Source organism: Phoca vitulina, unplaced genomic scaffold, assembly GCF_004348235.1.
Source record: "Phoca vitulina isolate PV1807 unplaced genomic scaffold, GSC_HSeal_1.0 scaffold23, whole genome shotgun sequence".
Taxonomy (NCBI): Eukaryota; Metazoa; Chordata; class Mammalia; order Carnivora; family Phocidae; genus Phoca; species Phoca vitulina.
In genome coordinates, this window is record NW_022589726.1 from 10139316 (window position 1) to 10161410 (window position 22095).

General features: G+C 44.6%; 1 protein-coding gene across 1 annotated transcript in view; it reads left to right on the forward strand.

Moving 5' to 3' along the window:
- Window positions 1-22095, forward strand: part of PPM1H (protein phosphatase, Mg2+/Mn2+ dependent 1H) — a 241993-nt gene that overhangs the window by 136109 nt on the left and 83789 nt on the right. The window lies entirely within an intron of this gene.

The window sequence follows — 22095 nt, forward strand, 5'->3', positions numbered from 1 at the left end:
GAATGCCAGGGCTCTTCCATGCAGCCACGTGGCAGGGTCCACCTTCTGACTTTCCTCGGACTTTGAGGTTCCTCTTCCTCCATATCCCTGAGTCTAACCCGCTTTCCGGGCCTGAGGCTTGACACATGGAGTGACGCTCCCCAGGTATTTGTTGGACAGTGTAACCAGGAACGTGATGCCTTTCTGTGTTTTGAAAGATTCTCTTGTGAGAAACCCTACATAGGGAGGATTTCTAGTTCTGACATCCCTCTAGAAGTTCCCAGTTCTATCCCTGGCTTAGGGCGGACCCCCACCCTTGTGACTCCTCTCAGTGGTTTTCTGTCTGCACTACTGTCTGGATGCTAGGTGCCTCCCTTGGAGAAGGTTTCCAGAAACAGCTCTGGGGAATGGGTTGCTGTATTGACTGCAGGGATCCTGCTGAAGAGCCGGTTTGTTTCCAACCAGAGTCCTCTTTCCTCAGTACCACAGAGACCTTTTCTCTTCTGTGCGTTTTAGGGAAGGGCTGGGGGTTAGGAGGAGTGGGGTGGTTTTTGCATTTTGGACCCTGAGATAAGTAAACTGATGGTGTGGTTTTTTTTTTTTTTTTTTGGTTCTGCTGTTAGGAAGCATCTGTGACTGTTTCTAGGAAAGTTAAGAGCCTTACAGCACATGGTTTTGTTGTTGTTGTTTTTATTAACTTAATTCCTAGCCTCCTCTGAACTTCCCTAGTTCTGTTTTCCACATATATATATATTTTTTTATTTTATCTTGTGTCTTTTGTGTAATCTCTCTTTAAATCCTTTCTGGAACAAAGTAAGTCTAAATACATAAGATGTCCTGCAAACGTGTTCACACTTCAGATGTCCAAAATTAAAGGAATCTTCCCAAACAGTGCCTTTCCCTGTGTTCCCAGTTTTGTTTTGAGGTGCCCCTAAAGCACCCCGTTACTTAAACTAGAACCCTAGTATATGGTACTCACTCTTTCTCTTTTTCCCTCTCTATGTATCCGCAACTCCTGTCAGTAGCCAGCAGCAGGCGTGGTAGAGGCTGAACAGGAGCCTCACGAGGGCTCTGGATGGGGGTGGCCGCCTCGCTGGTACCATCCAGTCATGCCTCTAGACTGCTGAAACTCTGGTGGCCGCACAACTTCCCTGGTGAAAGCCCTTCAGTGACTTCTCTCCTGCAGGATCAGGGCCAGACTCTAGCCTTCTTCGTCAGCCTGCCCTTACCTTTGTCTCCTGTCACTCCCTATCCTCGTACCACAAGCCCTGGCAATACCACACCGTATCCTTACGCCCCCTCCCCACCCGATCTAAACTGTTCTCCTTCCTTGCCTGTCCAGCAGCCCCCTGGCATGTCTTCTAGAAGACTCGATTTCGGGATCACTGCTTCCTTGATGTCTTTCCTGTATTCCCTGTCCTTTCCCAGGCAAAGACCTGTTCCCTGGTGCCCTTCTGTGTACCAGAGACCCCAGAGACCCCCTTCTCTGGGCTCTTGCTTCACTTTTCATACTGCAGCATAATTGAGTGTTTCTCCCTCCCTCTCCTAACAAGCCAGAGCTCATTTGCAGCAGGAATCAAATCTTAGCTCTGTATCCCCTCAAAGCTCTTCCAGAAGCAGGCTCAAGTCTGCTTAGGCTCTCCAAAAAATTGCTCATAAATAGCATTGTTGTTTGAAAAGACCACGACAGCATTGAAACTATGGTGGGCTTGATAATATTCTTTAAAGGAGCCCACACTCTGGGGTCTGGGACGACACCCCATGATGGGTGCATGGGGACCGGGAATAGAAGGAGATGGTTACTTGTGGGGAAACCGGCCCTGGCACATGGAGGCACCGCATAAACATGGCCTCAGCCCCACCGCTCTGGCTTCCCGTCCAGCCTGATTCCAGATTCCACTGCGAATACATCCTTCCTCGTGTTCTTCATTGCCCAACCCTCAGTCAGGACCTGCACATCTCTCACTTGAACTCCTGCGATAGGCTGTTGTTTTCCTCTTTCAGCTCTGCCCTGCACCGGTCACTTTCCACACACAACAAGCATGGTCTGCTTTGTAGAAGATCCATCCTCCGCTCCAAGCCCTTCAGGGCCCATCTCTGATCTTATATGAACTCATCTGACGCCCCGCCAGGACTTCCGCCTGGCCCTGCCCATTTCTTCAGCACCCCCATCTGGTCTTCCTCATGCCCTTTGGTCACGCTCCTCACGCATGCCTTGCGCACCCCCATCCTGGAGGTTTGGCGCACACAGTTACTTCTGCCTGCACTGTCCCCCCACCCCAACTGCCTACCCCTGGCTTTCCACGCGGCTCCCCACAGCCAGTCCTTCTGGCCTCATCGTCCCCTCCTCACCTCCCCCTCTGGCGTGCCCCACCACCTTCCTGCACAGACCTCAGCCCCTCCCAAGGCTGTATGCCGTGTGCAGAAGACGGTTCTCTCAGGTTCCCTGCTGTCTGTGCCCGGCACAGGGGAAGCACTCAGGGAAAGAAAACAAGGGTGAGGAAGCAAGGTCTTAGGAGTTCTAATTTGATCAGTAAAAGTATGGTGTTACTGGGGCTCCCATTATGCTCAAGGTCACGTGGGTCTAATTTCAGTCAATTGTTTATGGCTGAAAAAGTCCAGCTTCTTTAGAGGCTGAGCCCTCTCTGTGTTCAGGATGTTTTTGTTCGGTACAGCTATTACCCAAAGTTGAGACAGCTCTGCTTCAGGTTGGTGGTTCAGCTCTGTCGAGCATTTGCAACCATGGTCTCCTCTTACTAATTGAGGGCATACCTAGATTTTCAGTGCATGGTTTCCCCTCTCGGCAATGTAGGACATAAGCCGGGGGACTCGGCTCTCCCCAGACGGTACCTCTCCACATCCTGGCTCCAGAGTAAGTGATCTCTCTGGGTGCATACTCTCTCTTTTCTTCTGGGTCACTCCAATTTGTTCTCATTTCACTATTTTTGTCCCTGGTAATGGTCTGGAGGGAAATTCACCAGAGTTCAACATTTTTAATATTACTGGATATGACAAAGGAGAGAAGAGAGAGGGTGGTCATCACTGGCATTGGGGCAGAAACCCAGTGCAGGCGGCAAAAAAAAAAGGTAGTTGCTGGATGAACTGGGAAGAATCCTGGCCTTTCTTAGAGGGTAACAGGATGCGCCGGTGAGTGTCCCTAAATGTTCAAAAACAACCAGGAGTTTAGGTGGGAAGTAATAGTCCTCCATGAGGAGGGGGAAGCATAACATATGGAAGAAGGAACCCTGAGGTGAAAGGTAAGATGGGTTTCAGTCTTGCTAAACCCCTAACCTCCCCAGATCTTGGTCTCTTCATCCCTAAAATGAAACGATCAAGCTGATAGGATTTCTAAGCTCAAAAATTTCTGTGAAGATTTGTCATTTCCCGCATCTCTGCATTATGCACCTCTAGTAAATGTTTAATGATCTGCGATAAGTTTTAGCATCACATTAGTGATTTCAACTTTCCATATTTGACAAGTGTTCTCTCTAATTATCCCCTGAGAGAGCAGCCGAGGAAGCAGTGAGCTGGGGACTCACAAGAGGTTGTAGCAATTTATGTCGTACTTTCACCTGCTTTGTCAAGTAGTGAACGATTCGACTCACAGCTGAAGAGCAATCCACCGCTCGCGAAGCAGGTGGTCTGAAGTCTGGGGCCACGCGGGAGCGCTTACTCTCCGTGGATTCAGCGCTCAGCTCCGGGCAGGTGCTCACGTATCCATTGCCGCGGTATACCATGCAGCCATGCTTAAGGCATTTGTGTAGCAGCGTCTGACTGGTGTGTGCTCACAGCATAATCTTCAATCTGAGACTCAGTGCTTACCCCTCAGAACTACTCCAGGTCATTTGGCCATTTTATCACCTTTTTATAAGACAAGTCATTTTTTGAGTCACTCTGGGAAGTGGCCTGGCCACACAACCTTTCGTGGGAAAGAGAAACCCACTCAGCTGCCAGATAGTTAAAGCTCTCTTGCGTCAGATACCCTTTTCTTTTCTCCACCACTTAAAGGTATCAATAAAGTGTAGCCAGCGAGGGAACAAAGATCGCAGTTGTGTACGCAGAAAGAGAAGTTTGGAGCTTTGGCAAAGCTTACGTCCCACTGCTGAACTAGAACAAACATTGAATGCGGCCAAGGAGCTGTTTTTTGGGTTAACTGTCCCGGGGAGTTCTCCCACATTCATTCTCTGATGAACGTGCATCGTAGATCATCTTTAAATTCCTTACTCCTCAGAAACTGGTGAAAACCATTTTAACTACAAATAAACACATAAGCCGTATAGATAGAGAAACCCCACACATGCAGGGACCTCCCCTTGGTGAGAAGGCTGTAAGCACAGATGAAATCACACTCAGATAGTTTTCATCTGTGAGGTTCCTGTGACCTCTGACGCCACCAGACCTCAAGGCAAAAATAGATGCTCTTCAAAGACTTTGTAGCTTCCAGCAGTTATTCATGTGGAAACCAAATGAAGATGTTGATTCTCATGAAAGGGATCTCACAGCTACAACAAATGACTCTAAGTGATCCCGGCCAAACATGAGAAAGTGTGAACTTTTTCATCTGTGATTGAAGGAATGTGATTGTAATTAGGATATATTACTTTAGGATTCCAGGGCAGTTTTAAGCACTTAGCTTCAAGCACTACAGTTAGCCTTTTGAACAGCAAACTCATGTTTCGAATTATGAAAAATGGCTCTATTAATGCTCTCTCTAATTGCTTCTGAACCTCACTCTTAAATTGCACCAGGCTAAGGCTATAAAGGTTTGCTTGTGGAAAGCTTCTATATGGGTTTCTCCTTTGAGAGGTAGTTGTGAATGGGGCCAGCCAATGGGACGGGGATGATTGTGCTCTAAGAGCCTCTTGTTCTGTGGCATGTGGAACTTGCTGACCAATGCCAAATGTTCGAAATGTAAATCTGAATAGGTCCACAGAAATTGGGACACGGAAACATGGGATTTGATGGATTGTGTTTCTCCTGAGTGTTTTTGTAGAGTGGTGTTGTAGTAGGAAATGCCTCTCCAACAGGGTTATTATAAGAACAAGCTTACAGCTTGAACCTTGCCCCTAGAAGAACATTTGAAAACAGTGTATCTATGATGACACATTTCTGGTGGATTTACTCCAATGTGTTTTTCTTCCAGTGAATTTACCTCTTCCTTTGTTTTGTTTTGTTTTTTTCCTTCTTCATTCCTGTGAGATATAGGAGAGTGAATGGATATATTTTTCTCTTACAGTTTGAGGGGGAAAGTTAAACTTTAAGTAACTAGTTTATAACCTGAAGAGTTTTATTTTTTCACATGTGTTAGCCCATAATATAAATATTTCCTGTACATTCTTTTTTTTTTTTTTTAAGATTTTATTTATTTGACACAGAGAGAGAGGGAGCACAAGCAGGGGGTGCAGCAGAAGGAGAGGGAGAAGCAGGCTCTCCTCTGAGCAGGGAGCCCGATGTGGGGCTCGATCCCAGGACCCTGGGATCATGACCTGAGCCAAAGGCAGACACTTAACTGACTGAGCCACCCAGGTGCCCCCTTTCCTGTACATTCTTTCAAAAATGGGAAGGGCATTCCCATTCTTTCATGGAAGCTAAGTGGCTAAGTTTCTACTTTTGACACTACTAATCCCAAGGAAAACAGGAAGTGGTTTATCTATTGAAAATCACGCTCCTTATTTTGTTGATGATCTTCTTTCTCTTTTCCTTTACCCTCCCGTTCATACTCTGAGAATTCAGACTGATAACTGAACCTTACCAGAGTGTGGGGGAAAGCAGGGATGATAGGCCTTGTGGCTGAGGTACCTCGCGTGGTTGGAATGACTTGGTTGCCAGTGTACTTAAGAGAACCAAACAGTGCCCATCAGCCCCCATTTCGCCTTTGGTCTCTCTCCTAGGCCTCCCTACCGGGGTTGCTTTTTCTGATCGCCCACCCTCTCCCTGACCTCATTTTCCAGCTGGACCAGTCACAGCATCCAGTGTTCCTTGTAAACCCTGGAAGAGGAGATCTTTCTTCTTTGATCCCTTGGAGATAACTCTTTCGCTGTGGTTAAATCTTTACTGATATCCCAGCCACCTCACCAGTTAGCTTAACTAGATCCACCTGGCTCTTGGTTAGAAGTCCTGGTTTGTCTCTCCCTCTCCTTGCCGCTGTTCCTGGAAAAGACTGTTCCACAGGTTTTCAGCTTTTCATGTGCCATCATCTCTTCCCTAGCTCTGTCAGTCAGCTTCTCTGAAATTCAGTTGCCCACCCTCCTCTCAGCTCCCCCCCACTTTTTCCTTCTGTTTCTCAGGAAATACTCTTGAGCGTGGCCAGCTCGGTAGTATCTCTGCACTCCCTGGCCTGGACTTCAACCTTCTCCTTCAGGCATTTATTGTGTATATGTCTATGCATGTTTACCTCAGGAAACTTTTGTAAAAACAAAAACCAAAACAAAACTTCCCACCATTACATAAGCAGTGTATGTTACTTGTGTAGTTTTTAAAAATAAAAATAAATAAGATTAAGAAAAGAAAGGCATATTCCTACCACCCAGGTATGATCCCTTAGTCTTCCACTCGTTGCTCCTTCAGGCATTAAAAGGCACCTATTGTAATCCTCCACAAGTCTTGTTTGGAATAAATATCCCTGGTCTCCTGCACACGTTCTCCAGAGAGCTGGTTTGAGCCCCTTATCATCCAGGTCTCTGGCCCCGGCCGGCTCATGTGGTATTTCCCTGTTCACACATGGCACCCCTCGGAACGGAGCTGACCCGGGCAATGTACAGCTGCTGGCTACTGCCCTGTAGAGAGAGCCTCCTGAAGCCCACTCTGACCTTCCCGACCGCAGAGCTGTACCGCAGGGACTGTCTAACGGACTGAAACTCTTTAAGTTTTGTGGACATTTTAGTCATTTTTAATTTGCTTATTTTTACTTACACTAGTTTCTATTCTTCGTTGTCCACCAAAAGATCATGAAAGATTGTGTTGGTTTCTGAAGTCCAAATCGATATTCTGCCTGCAGTGTTTCTTTTACTTGGACCAAAACAGGGATGGGGGAGGGTTGGGAATGACATGTTTTACTCTCTTAGGGGATCCAGGCAGACCACCAGTGATCTGGGCTTTCCTTTTTTAACCCTCACGAGCCATTTCTTTATGGGCCTGCTCTAGAATCTTACTCCAGATTGATACCAAATCCCCCTCCTCTGTTGACCGAATCCATCGTCTCCTTGAAAATCGGACCTGATTTCCCCATCTCCAATCTTTTGGGCACATTTCTTCACTGTACTTGCTCCCAGATCCCTGACAGAACTATGACAGCCTCAGTTTTGGGGACTGTAGGGCCCCAAGATGTAATCTGTTGAAGCCAGAGGACTTGACCCCATTTATTGTGGCAGAGTTCTCTTCTGAAATGGTTTCATCTATCTTGGGCTTTATTTTTTGTTTGTTTGTTTTTTGTTTTTCTCAAGGCTATTTTCCCCTTCTCAATCTGACAGGTAAAATAGCAATAAAATAGTACTTCTTCCGCTTTCTCGTCTGTCAGCATCACACCTTTGCTCTCAAGCAGCCAATTAGTCTCTTCCTCAATTGCCTCCATTTTCCACATGTAACTAAGGCAGGCCAGTTCTGTTGTCTTCACCATGTTCCATAAGCACAAATCTATTCTGGGCTTCAGCTTTGTGAACACTTTTGATAGGTTGGTGGTACTGTCCACCCTTGGCCTTCCCATCAGAAGTAATGGGATCTTAACTCCATACTGTTGGTCTGAGTATTTGCAAAATAGCAAAAACATAAAGTCCAAAATAGGTTTCTTCACCTGTAAATGTCCGAGAGATTTCCTATCCGCGCAATGAGGCCATTAGGGAAGGCTGTAGAGGGGCAGCCACATTCTGCAGAGGTGAGTTAAAACTCAGTCTGATTTTTGGAACATCCACGGAGGAATAAGAAGCTGTGTGACCAAGACCTAGAAACTCTTATTTCTCAAGTCCTATTGTGGACCCTGACTACCAATCCCAAAAAGGTAAATAAAGAAATCTATGGACAGAGGATGAGACAGGGGAACATGTTTTATAAGTAACAGTGAGTCTTCATGAGCCATGCTAGCACATGTCAGAATCTTCTTTTGTTTAAGCTGGAGTCAGGTGCAGGGCTTAGGACCAGAACAGCCTATGTGCCCCTTTCCGTCTAATCCTGGTGATGAGGGAAAGTCATTCTGGAGAGGCAGCAAACACAGAAGTAAGAATGAGAGCCAGAACAAGAAAACCCTCAAGTGTCCAATCAGAACCAGTTGAAGTAGCAGGAACACACCCCAAGTTCTCTTATTTGGCCAACTATTTAGAGAAGAGCCAGAATGGAGAAAGGCAAAGAGTGGGGAGGGAGAGAGAGCTTAGCTTTCTTTGAGGCAGCTTCCACTGCAGTGTCCACCCCCTTTACTGCTGCAGTGTTGTGAATGAGAGCATTTCAGAAAAGAAAATGGAGTCAGAGAGAGAGAGAGATGCATGGTGTGGCTTTTCCCCAAGAGAGAGCAGCTCCGAATTTTACCTGACAAGGTTTCTGGGAGTAGGGCATGAGGCTACCAAGAGTGGAACTTATTGTGTCCCCAGGCTCAGTCAGGTGCATCTATCCCTGAATCCAACCCACACTTGATAGAAAAGTGAGGAGATGTTAAGAGCTATTCCTTCCCTAGTCTCATTTGAGAATTATTGCACAGTTACCTACTCTTGGAGAACAACAATCCATATTATTACATAAAAGCTCAGAAAAGTCATGTGACAAAGAACGGTGTTTCTCAGACTCTTCTGAGCATGAATTTTTTTGGTGGCTTCCTACTGTCTCTCATAAGAGCTTTCCATGGAGGCCAACTTCAGTTCATTGACTTACTCTGTGAAGAGTTCACCAGGTAAATGAGGGAATGGACCCATCTTTCTATGTTCTCACTTAATATTAACATCCACCTTTTCTATCTACGTTCCCTGGAGTACTTGTTTCAATTCCATAGTTTTGACTACCATGTAAATGTAACTATTCCCAAGTCTGTTTTTCTAACGCTGACCTCTTTCTTGAGCATCACACCCACGTCCCTCCACCGGGGCATCATGCCTCGAATTCAACATGCAAAGTCAAAATGCAGTATCGTCTTCACCAGATTGGCTTCTTTCCCGTCTCCCTGTCATTAATGACATCATCGCCCTCCAGGGACAAAGTTGGGAGCCTCAGTGGATTCCCAGACATTTCGTTTCCTTTACTCGAGAGGATATATTTAAAAATTATGTGCATATGATAAATACAGATAGAATAAAAAAATTTTAATGTATTTTATCTCTGAGATTTCTATCTATTCCCATAGACATAGTCCAGACTCTCATTTTTCATTTGGACAATTGCAATAGCCTTAGGTAAATTGTGGGTTAAGCACGATTCTTGTAAGTAAAGGGAATTTGGCATGAGAACCTTTTATATATCTTTGTCAAGATAAAATCTTAAATTAAGATATGCTTAGAAAAATGTTGAGATTATGGCATTAATATTAATGAACAGGGTGGGGTTTTAAAGCTAGTGATTAAGAGAAGCAGGAATGTTCCAGTACTACCCTATCAATCTGCCTTGTTTTCTATGGAATTCTGGAGGGATCTGAACACATGTCTAGAAATGACAATGGGAAATCAGCATACCATTTTGTCATTAAAGCCTACGGGAGGCCACCTAAGTACAATTCATTTTTTCATTTATACAGTTCTTTAGGGTCACAACTATGGACAGTTATTGTACAAAATAACACAGTTCCAAGTAACTGTTTTAGTTTGACTTGGGATATGCAAATTTCCTTTAATGATTCAATCAGCATCATTAATAAATTATACTTAACAAACAAAAAAACCCTAAAAAACCCAAAATATACATAAAGTCTCTTGCACATAAACTCATCTAATCTGAAGAAAGTGGTATTGCCCCATTTTTCAAATGGGGAAAACAAGTCACAGAGTGGCTGATTTTCTCAGTGTAGCTAGTTCATAGCTTGAACTAGACTTTGGACTCCAAGCCCTGGTTACTTTCCACTCCACTTCCACTGGCTCCCCAAACCTAACTGATGGTTATGTTCAGTGAATGGGAGATGGGCTTCCCAAGCCTTTGTTGTATAAGGACCTGGCATGGGGCAACTATGAACAGGTAGAACCAGAGAGGCCTTACAGGGAAGGCATCTAGCCTCTGTCCTAACCACGGGCCACAAGCAAGCCTACCTGCCCTGCGAGGTGAAGTCATGCAGCTTAATTTTGAACAGGGGCTATGGCAACAAGGATGCCTGTTTACTTACACAGTGTAAGTTGCAAGACCTTCTCAATACATTACACATTCTAGAATGAATTGTTCATGGATCTGACTTTGCCCTTACAGAGCAGATGTAGTTCTTGATTTATAGCACCATAAAGAAAAACAGTGAAGGATGCCTCAAGACTCTTGGCAGGCGAATTTAGGCAAAGCTCCCCCATGTCCTTTTGAATTCCAGGGGTGGAAACTCAGGGGCTTCGATCAATGCATAATGTGAAGATCTGAAAACTCTTTTCCCGTTTCCAACCATAGAATCTTACTGATTTGATTTAAATAGAATTTCCTCTTGTTTGTTTTGTTCTGAGCATGAAGAACTGGTCACCCACCATTCTTTGAATAAAACCATTTCAAATTGCGTGAAGGAGAGTATGATCAAATCATTCCTCATTCTTTCCTTCAGGCTGAAATACCACAGTTGCTTTAATTTCCTTCAAAGCATCTATTTTCCACCCCCCTTGAGTTGTTTTTATTTCTCTTCTTGGGATTCTGCTCATTTGCTCCGTTGCATCGCCTTTTTAAAGTGAAGAGGTCAGAATTGGACACAACTCTAACCTGGGTGTGACTAATGCAGAGCATTAGTAAAGAAGAGATTGCTTCCCAGACTCTGCATGTCCTACCTGCCTTGGCACACAAACACTGAGCTATTGTAGTCATCATTTATTTTTAAAAAAGGAGGGGGGTCCATCCTACTCCCAAAATGACTATTGTAGAGAAAAAAATAAATGCCTTCGGTGGCCTCACCCAGTCTAGCTACTTGCTATGGGGAGAAAAATGTGCTTATTTTGGGGCTTGAGAAGTGTGTATGCATCTGTGCTGGGGGGCTGTGCGTTGCTGTGGATTATAGGTATTGACCCTGCACTTGAGAAGAACCAGATCTATACCCTCTGATGCAAATGGAAAATGAACCTTTAAGTGTTCAATGTGTGCACTGAAATCTAAGCATACAGGCAAAACTTTCCAGCAATGTGCTTTTAAAACTGTGTAAAATGAGAAATGACTGTGGGATTTTCAGAAATAAATTTAGTTTGAACTCTGTGGTACTTGAAGAGAAAATTTTAAAACCCACCAGTGGCAATGGAAAATGGTGCAGCCACTTTGGAAAACCATTTGGCACTTCCTCAAAAAATTTAAACAAAGTTACCATGTGACTCAGCAATTCCACTCCCAGGCGTATAGCCAAGAGAATTAAAAGCATAATCACACAAAAACTTGTAAATGAACATTTGTAGCAGTGCTAATCGCAATAGCCAGAGTGGAAACCACCCAAATGTCCATCACCTGATGAACATGGATAAACAAAATGTGGTCTCTCTCTACAGTGGAGTATTCATTTAGCCATAAAAAGGAATAAAGTACTGATGCATGCTACAACAAGGATGAGCCTTGTAAACGTTATGTTAAGTGAAAGAAATTGGGCACAAAAGGTCATATATTATATGATCTCATTTATATGATCTATCCAGACAGAATAGGCAAATCCATAGAAGCTGAGTAGATCAGGGACTGAGGGGAGATGGGGGCAGGGGGAGTGACTGCTAATGGATACTGAAGGATGAGGGGTTCTTTCTGATGTGATGAAAATGTTCTGGAATTATATAGTAGTGATGGTTGAACAGCCTTGTGGATTTACTAAAAACCACTGAATAGCACACTTTAATTGGATGAACTTTATGAAATGTGGATTATAGTGTTTTTTTTTAAGTAGAACAAATAAGCCCACTGTTCATTTATAGTTGGACCCCTTGTCATTTTTTTTTTTAAGGAAGAATCACCTCAAAAATTTTCTTTAATGACTATGAGGCTTTTATTACTTTGGGAAATGTTGTGCCTGGTGCATTGGATTTCATGAATGTTGCTGGTAAAGCAAGATGTTTGTAGAAAGTGGCAGAATTATGACATTGAGAAATTATTCTGAGTGGTATGAATACAGACTGGGCTGGTTGTGAGAAAAACAAGGAACATCCGATTCAGTTATGGCTGTACAAATGGTCACTTATTTGTGCTGCTACTTAAAGATTGGTATTTTTTCCCTCCGGATTGTTTTGTGTGTGTGTGTGTGTGTGTGTGTGTGTGTGTGTGTGTGTGTGTGTGAATATTTTTGCTGGGAAACTTAACTGTGTGCTTGAGGCTCTGTTAAATGAATCGTCGTATTTGCAAACTTTTTCTTCAGTATCCATTCTGAAAATGGAATGACTAGAAACACACCCAAACTAATTCCAGGCTTGTGGGATTATTTTTTCCCTTCATCTATTTTCTGGTACCTCTAATTAGCCTCGACAGCCTGGCTGTCCTCTGACGGTGGTAACCCCGCTTGTTCCGTCAGCTGCCCTGCTTTCTTTTCTGTCGACACATTTCTAATATCTTTGAAGGAGACAGACGCTTCTGCTGCATCCCAACAGGACTCACAAGGTCTGATGCTTTTTGACAAAATGGATGCCTCCTCCCTGTACTTTGGAATTGATATACACTGTCAAAAAGGGTTTTCCGAATGGTTTCTCTTTGTCACCTTGTATCAGATTTTCTCCTCCATTCTGGAAATGTGCAGTTTAATGTTGCGTTTCCAATCACTTTCAGCTGAAAAAGTGTGTAATGGAATCAGGGCATCCCATGAATACTCTTAACAGTGTGGAAGATGCCTTTTGTTTGCAGCTCTGCGTTCCAAGGGGACTGGTGACAACAGTGAAATTACATTGGGGGGCTTGCTCGATAATGGGCTCCTTGTCCCTTATGATTTAAGAGATGCACTAAGGGTGACTTCTCCCATCTTCGCACTTTGGTATTGGTTTATATTTATTCGAATCTAAATTGTGGCGATTGCCACCTCCTGAGAGGAAAAGCAGTCACTGTACCAGTTTGTCCCTATTTCTCTACCCCACATACCTGAGGCTTATTTTCAGAATCGTTTAAATTCAGACTTGAAAGATGCCTGGGAAACGATCTGGTCCCATCTCTCCTTTTTCTAGGCAAGAGCTCCAAAGCCCAGAGCCAAAGACGGGCATGAGGTGGGGCTGGCACCTACAAATTTTGATTCCCAGGCCAGTTCCATTTCTGCCATACCGTGTGGCCTCGCCACCACGGATAATGCACACATACGTGCATCCCTCCTATGCCATGGACTTTTGGAGCTGGGAGAGGGTTCAGCAATTAGCCATCGCCCTGCAGTATGTCTTTGACAGTATCACCTCCTGGGTAAACTGTCAGAACTTACCACAACCCAGAGAGGGTAGATAGTGCAGAACCTTCCTCCTGTGTATTCATGCGTCATACATTCACACATAATGACACGCATGGGTGGGTTCCATGCTGCCGGGCTGGCTGACCTCTAAACAGTGAGAGATTGGAATGTAGTTCTGTGTGGGACTCTCTCAAACGTGAGCCTCAAAGCACTTTCTTTGCTGGCCGGCTGTTCCCATGCCTCAGAGAGAAGAAATCAAGGGATGGCAAGATGAAGCACCTTAGTTTCAATTCTGACTTCAGGAGTGAGCTTGATCCCTCACTTTTGTTTTGCTTGGAAGACTTTTCATATCTCTCATTCCATGGAAACTGGACTGCTGGACACCATTACCTGCTTTTTAAGAGCAGCAGCTTGGCAATTTTGTTTTTCTTTCCCATTTCTGCTCTGCAGAGCGTACCAGTGTTAAACTTGGAGGGGTGTGTGTGTGTGTGTGTACATGTATGTGTACTTACATGTGGGTACGTACATATAAAGTGTATGTATAAAAATCTATATGTATATATCCATTTTTCCCACTCTTTGTGCCACTTGGAGAAAGCCTTCTATTGAGGTGGACAATTAAATACTTATTAGTTGTCTTCATACCATGTCTGTATGGCATCTATTTGCAAAGTCATGTGACTGTGAATTTGGGGATTTTGTTTGGTTTTGAGGCCAAAGGATTTACCTCGAAGAGGCTGAAGGGCTGAGAGGTCATCTGCCTAGGCATGTGCCTGGTGGAGCGTGCGCTTCTAGGCTTCCTGAGGGTTATAGAAAGGGAGCGCTGACAAGTTTTCCTGCATTTGCCCTGTGATTCTCCAAATGTCATCATCTTCTTAAAACAATGTCATTTTTAAATGACATTGTAAAATGTCTTACAACAAAGACATTTTGGGGCTTAACCAGTTTGTATTTTTATAAGAAAATCCAGCCACTGGTTTCTCAGTTAGTGGCTCCTGACACAGCTACGGGATCCCTCTGCCATTGCGCCTGACCTCTGACTGATGACTTTAGGTCTTCTAGGAATATCTGGCCAAATCTGGGCAAACAAAAGGAACATACATTCCTGGTAGCAGTCAGATAACAAAAAGATATGGGAAGAAAAATTAACTCTCCCACTTCCATACGTTTCTTCCTGCTCAATCAAACATATTTATCCTGTCAAGCACCCAGGTGTCATGGTTGTCCAATGAGGGCAATGAGCCAAACTGAAGGTAGCAGTCAACCTTTATTCACTTCCTGTGATCCTGCAGGCAAGAGGCAGAGAAAAAGAAAAGTCCCAGCTCCTCTATGTTCCATTTCCCCCCCTGAAGGGCACCTGGGCAGGCGAGGGTCAGTTGGCATGGAACACAGACCACAGGGTATCTTCTCGCTGCTGAGGAGCTCTGGACAAAAGGCCTCAGCCTTTTAAACGAGGGGGTGGTGCGGTGGGGGGAGGGGGAAGAAGGGGAAGGAGTCTAAGTGGAAAAGTATGAGTGAGAATGGAGAAAAGTGCTGGAGCCAGGATTCCCACAGAGCTGTGGAGCTGCTGGGGCTGGGAAGGCAGATTTGCACATAAATGAGGCTGCTGGGGAAGGGGGTGGGGGGCAGAGCCCTTATCTGCCGCTCCCTGCCGGGGGCTTCCTGCTGAGACTGCAGCACATGGCCTGGGCACCCGGTCTGGTGGGGAGGGCGGCTTCCTTGGAGGGGGCCTGCCTGGTGCCACCTTTGTAACTGCCGGGGGGTGGGGGGGTGGCTCCTGAAGGAGCACACCGGGTTTTGGCCTGGGATCAGAATCCTCATATATGGGGTATCTTTGGATAGTTTTTGTTTTTACAGAAATGGGATTATGACACATACTACTCTGAAACTTGCTTTTCTCACTTAACAGTACATCATGTGTACCTCCAGGTCACCAGACATACCTAACTTTTTTTTTTTGTTCTTAATGACTGTATAGTAATACCTTACGGATTACACACCAACCCATTCAGCATTTCCCCTTTTGATAAACATTGATAGACATTGCTTCAGTCTTTGCCGTGACAAATGATGTCAAGGATGAATTCTTATCTGTATATCCTATGTTCTGAGTCTTCTGTTTTTCTAGGATATAGTCCCTAAAGTAGGATGACTGAACCATCATTATAATAGATTTAAAAGGTATAACCGTTTACATTCCTATTAATTATGAGAATGGCTTTTTCCTCTCACCCTGTAAGAACTACTACCCGTTGTTAATTTTTTCAACAAACATTTGCCAATCTGATGAGCAAAAGTTATATGTTATTTTTACTTTAATTTGCATTTTCCTGGACTAGTGAGATTGAGCATCTTTTCATGTGTTTATTGAACATTTGCATTTTCCCTTCTGTCAGTTGCCTAATCATATCTTTTACCCATTTTTTTTTTCCCTTTGCTTGTTTGTCAGATGCCTCTTGGAGAGTGTCAATCCTTCTCTGAGGTGGGATTTCACAGGAGTTGGTGTGATCCCCTTAACAGAAGTTGTAAAATCGAGTGAATATTTGAAACGAGCATCTCATTTGACCCCTTATTTTTCTCTTGACCAGTTAATGATTTGACTAACTTGGGGAACAAAACGTTGGTCTTTTTGACTCCAAATTGTGACATTAGAGGATAGAAATAGCCAGGTTTTCAAGAAATTGTTCTCTGAACTCAAAATTCTCATCAGTTAGCAATAAATTGCTTTTATTGTCTCATGTGGCTGTTTGGGGAGGGTGGGAGAACATTTAAAAAACGTTTAACGTCTTTGCTTCACCTTCTCTTCTCCCATCTTTGCAGTTGACTGCTAAGAACACATTAGACCTTAGCCTTCACCATGTTACAAATAGGGTTCCATCTCATGCTGGACAGGAAATGAGACCGTGTAAATTTCAGTTTCGGTCTCTGTGCGTGAAAGGCTAGCCTTAACTTTGGGGAATATGCTTAGGAACCACCCTCTGTATGGTAAAAGATACCAGATAGGAAGTGGTTACCTGTTGATTAAATTACCCCAACCCTAGGAACCTCCTCACTTAATCTTTGGCCAATCTCTAAGTAAGGAAATGGGATGTCATCCAAAATCTGACCGTAGTCCTATCTATAGGTCCTGATCTGAGGGCCCAGAAGAAAGGTCAGGGCATATGCCTAATTCTCCTTGATTCTTACTGCTGCCACAGCTTTTTTTGGTTTTGTTTTAAATAGTTTTCCTTAGGAAAAACAGCTCATAAAATAATGAAGTAGAAGATATGAAGTATCCAAGGATCCTACGATGACAGAATGTAGCTTTAAAGCATTTCTCTAGTTTATTGGTTGTTTAGTGCGAGATTTGTCAGCCTTCACACGCACTCTGTTCCCTTTGAAACCCATTCCCTCTCACTGCCCTGCTCCAGATTGGAGACCAGCACTCTGACACAATTGATCCCAAGATCAGAGGGATGAAAGAGCGAAAGATCAAAAGGAAGCCAGGAAGCACATAGGAAGAGGCATCATGATTTAGGGACTGGAAAGTCTGACTGCCAAACATGCTGTCATCTTTAATCCATGGGTGTCTCATAAAGGAAGAACTTGGTAGTTCAAACAGAAATGAAGAATGTTCTGTACATAGATGGATTTGATATAAAGATCTATTTAAGAAAGTAATTAGCTAAGGTTAGCCCAGCAGTGAATATTGGAATTGAAGGCTGATACCTCACTGTGTGTGAATTTGAAATTTAAAAAAACAGAGTAAACATAGTGGCTGTGTTCCCTCTCTCCTGCTTACTAAGGCCAAGGGTTCTGCCTCGTTTGCCTTTATCTCTCAAGTCACTTTTTTAGTGATGACCTAGCCAGAGTGACATCCTTTTACATGCATTGTCTTTTTGTAAAACCAATGAAAAGGCATATGGATGTTTAAAGGTCCAGACTGTATACAGTTAGACAATTACAGACAATAATGCTGTTACTAGGAAAAGTGTTATTCAAGGCCTTCGCTCTGGATACATCTGTTGATCCACCCAAGTGTAGCTCACTCACTCTTTATCCACACAGTCATTTATCCATCAGCAGTCACTGTGTGTCTGTCACAGGCCAGGCATTGTGTGCTGGAGATTCGGAGACAAGGACTCAGGCTCTGGCCAGAAAATGTGCTCAGGTAGTTAGAGAAGCCACGGGAGCAGCTGTCGTGGTGAGGATTGGTGAGGGCTGTGGTGTACAACACCATGGTAGCACAGAGAAGGGGCCTTGGAGATAAAGCAGAAAGGCAAAAGAAGGCATTCTCCAGGGTTGATGGACTCTCGAGAGGAATAGCTTGTCCAGAGGAAAGGTGAGGTAGATGTGTAAGAATAACAAGAGTGAGGCTTAAACAGAGGCAAAACGCAGATAATGATGGATTTTGGAAATGCTGGGGAGCCATGAGGGAGCTTTCAGGAGGGGATGTGACTTGGTGAGAATCATGCTTTAAAAATCACCGTGGTGACCATGTACGGGGTCAGAGGAGGGCAGAAGTGGGAGCAGCAGAGAGCTCCTGAGTTATGTGGACAAACTCTGATCAGGCCTGGAACCAAGGCACTAATGGTGGGAGTCAAGGAAAGGAGGTGAAATTTACCTGATGTGGTGCCTGTTTGGGTGGTAAGGTGAGGAAGGGGAGCAGTCTGAGAGTGCTCCCTGGTGTGGGATAGGTGACTAGGTGGGAAGGAGTGCTTTTCCCTGAGATGGAGAATGCTGGAAGGATAGATCTGCGGGTGGGATGGGGTAGGATTATCAATTAAGTTTGAAACATGCTGAATGTTTGAGATGAGATGATGGTGAGTATTCAAGTGGAGATATGTGTTGGCGGTTGTCTGTTCCAGGCTGGAGCACAGCAGGGATGTAAGGGCTGCAAAGGATATTTGGAGTCATTGGCATATGTGGTTGTTGAAGCCATTTACTCATTCAGTAAATGTTAAGGGTGTGCAGTCTGGGCCAGCTTCATGGATGTGCGACCTGTGGTTCACACAGGCCTCACTCTAGGAAGGGCCCCACATTGGGTTTAATGCTCTGTTGTCACCATCTTAAAATTCTCATTAATTTTTATTTATTTATTTATTTATTTATTTATTAAAGATTTTATTTATTTGACAGAGAGAGACACAGCGAGAGAGGGAACACAAGCAGGGGGAGTGGGAGAGGGAGAAGCAGGCTTTCCCGTGGAGCAGGGAGCCCGATGCGGGGCTCGATCCCAGGACCCTGGGATCATGACCTGAGCCGAAGGCAGATGCTTAACGACTGAGCCACCCAGGCGCCCCTCTCATTAATTTTTAAACAAGAGGCCCTGCATTTTTATTTTGCACTGGACCCTGGAAATTAAGTACCCAGTCCTGCTTATCATAGCTTGGCCCTGTGTACAGTAACGAGGCTACAATGTTGAGTAAGACAGCCATGGTTCTTGCCTTAGGAGCTCACAGGCCAGCATGTTAAGTCGTCAGTAACAAAATGTGATGTGCTCTGTATTAGAAGTACCAGGCTCAGGGAGCATGTGGGAGAGGCTGTTAAACCTAATCTTGGGGGTTAGGGAGTTAGGAAATGAGATTGCCCAAGAAGAGGAGTAGAGAGACAAAATGGTAGCCCATAACACCAGAGGAGGCATAGAGGAGTCTGAGAAGGAGGCCTCCAGGGACATAGGGAATCCAGGAGAAGGAGTATCCCAGAAGCCAGGATCAGGAGAGACTGTCAAACGCTGCCAAGCAGATTAGGAATGAGGTCATGTCGAGTGGCTATAGCAACAAAGAGGCCATTGGGTGATTCTGAGAGCAGTTGGATAGAGAGAGGAGCAAGAATGGATTTACCTCTGTTTAAAGGATCAGTGGGAGGTAGGGAAGTACAGCCCTTAAATGTGTATTATCATCTTAATCGGAGAGAAAAGAAAACAGGCCCTGAAAGGTGGGCTTTGGATTAGGAGAGAATTGGTTTTTGTTCTGTTTTGTTTGATTGTAAACTGAAAGTGTGGTTTTTTAAAAAATAATTTTATTTGAGAGAGAGACAGAGAGTGAGAGAGAGAGCGCCCGAGTGAGGGGTGAGGGGCAGAGGGAGAAGCAGACTCCCCGCTGAGCAGGGGCTCGATCCCAGGACCCTGGGACCCCGGGCCCATGACCTGAGCCAAAGGCAGACGCTTAACGCTTAACCGGCTGAACCACCCAGGCGCCCCAACTGAAAGTGTTTTGAGCGTAGGTTTGAACTGTGGGCCTGTGGGCAGAGCCAGAGGTACAGAGAGGGAATAACTAATATAGGGAAGGCCTGTGTGGGGAGTGATGGACGGACGCACCCTGGTCGGGAAGAGAAGAGAACAGGATAGCAGAGGGAGCAGGTACATTTCTAGGTGAAGACCCCTCTTTGCTCTGAAGTCAACCCCACTTTACTCATGCACGTGAGCGTCTGCTGCCTCTGTCTTCCTGCCTTGAATGCAAGGGGAAAACTTTTGTCTCCTGAGTTCTCTCATTTGTTCTCGTGTTCAACAAAGAGTTATGGGACTGTGTGACAGGCGAAGCATTTGGAATATAAGAGCAAGCAAGGCCACTGACCTCGCACATAGGCCCTACAAGAGGAGCTTCCAGGGCCTGATGGCTCAGTGTCAGCTCCTCCCCACACACCCTCCCCTGTGGTCTCTGACACTGTCTTCTGTCCTCTCTACCTTCCTCTCTACTCATCATCTTTTCCTTCCTTCCCAGAGAGCCAACTTTCCTAGTTGGAGCCTGGAAGCTGCAATTCAGGGACCATGTAGAAAAGGGGAAGAAAAAGAGTGAAAACTAGCTGTAAGCAAAGTTTTGAAAGAGAAGTTTGCCTTTGAAATTTATTGCCTAATGACTTTTGATCTTATACCCCTGGTTCTCAGGGCCCTTCATGCTATTTGAAGTAAGGCTCTAAACCTAGAGCTTCCTTTCAAGCTCTCCAAGTCTCTCCATCCTCTATCAAAACTCCCATTCCCTTATGCAGGGAGTTAGCCTTAGCTGATTAATTAGGACAGAGACTGTTTGAATGAACACACTGATTTGTGAATGGTGGGTATCACCTTTCTTGGGGGGGGGGTTGCATTTTACAAGTGACTCTGGATTTATAAGAAGGAACTTTTAATTTGTCCTATTTTTGGCATCATGATAAAAAAAAATGATACGAATATTACATCTTCTTCCCAGTCAGCTCCCCTAAAATTCTCCATTTTCTCATAGCTTCCACTGGTTTTCTTTTAGACCTGTTAATTCTCTAAAGCCCCGTGTGATGTTTGGTGTCATCCCCTCCCTTACCTGCCTTCCCACCAGTCTCTATGACAGCAACAACTGGGCACAGGTGGTGGGGGGTTGGGGAGAGGTTGGGACAGCTGCAGCCATTTACAGGGATTGCTTCTGAGTTGGAGACCACCTCTGTGGGGGGAGGGAGGGGTGCCTGGGGCCTCTTGGCACAAAGAATGCAGCTGACCCTAGAGTCAGTGACACATCCATCCAGAGCTGAGCTCGTGGAAGGCACTTCCGGTACTTGTGGCTCTTCACAGAGAAGTGTGTGGGATTCCAGGCCTCCTGCTCCCTGGTACCTGGGAGTTGTTGGGTTCATATAGAATGCAATTTGCAAGCCACTTCACCGATTGATAGCTGGAAAGTGGCTGCTAGGAACCACTTCAGAACAAGAAGATCTAGGAACAGGAGGCTCCGTCTGGAATAGGCCTAGGAAACGTTGCTCCATGGTTATCAATACTGTGGCCTCTCCCTTAGATGTCTCCTTTGGGGAGCTCTGTTCTCTCAGATCCCTGAGTTAGCAGTAGGTTTTGGATACATTTTTGGAAGTGTGTGAATTTCCTAAGCTTCAGGATGAGATGAGAACATCTTTTCCTGGACCCAGGATACTACCCTAGAAACTCAGGAGTCAAAGTCAGGCTTCTCAGATTTTAACTTGCCTATGAAGCACCTGGGGATCATATTACAATGAAGATTCTGATAGAGTAAGTCTGGGGTGGAACCTGAGAATCTGCATTTCTAATAAGATCCCAGGCGAGGTCGTGCTCCTGGCCCACAGACACTTGGAGTAACAAGGATCTGGAGCTGTACTGTCTACTACATTAAACACTAGCCACTCATGACTGCTTAAAGATAAATGAATTAAAATTAAGTAAGATAAAAAATTCACTTTCTCAGCTGCACTAACCATAATTTAGATGCTCATTACCCACATGTGGCTAGTGGCTGCCATATTAGATTACATAGATTAACATATTTCCATTATCATAGAAAGTTCTATTGAAGAGCACTAGTCTGGAGTAAGCCTCAATTTCCATCATTCACTTATTCATCCATTTATTCACTGAGCATCTATTATGTGCCAAAGGATGGTTGGTGCTGGCTGTTAAGGAACGGTTCCAGTTAGCAGAAAAAGTAAATGTAAGCTAACCAGAATGTAATGTTCTTAAAGTAAAGATACCTATAATATGGTGAGGGATCCACAGTTGGTAGCAGTGAATGTTGCCATGCAGGAAAAGGTGTCCCTTGGCCGTTTCATGTGTGTTCTTTTTCTTTTTTTTTTTTTAAGATTTTATTTATTTATTTATTTATTGAGAGGGAGAGAGAGAGTGCAAGTGCATGTGAGTTGGGGGGAGAGGGAGAATCTCAAGCAGACTCTGCTCA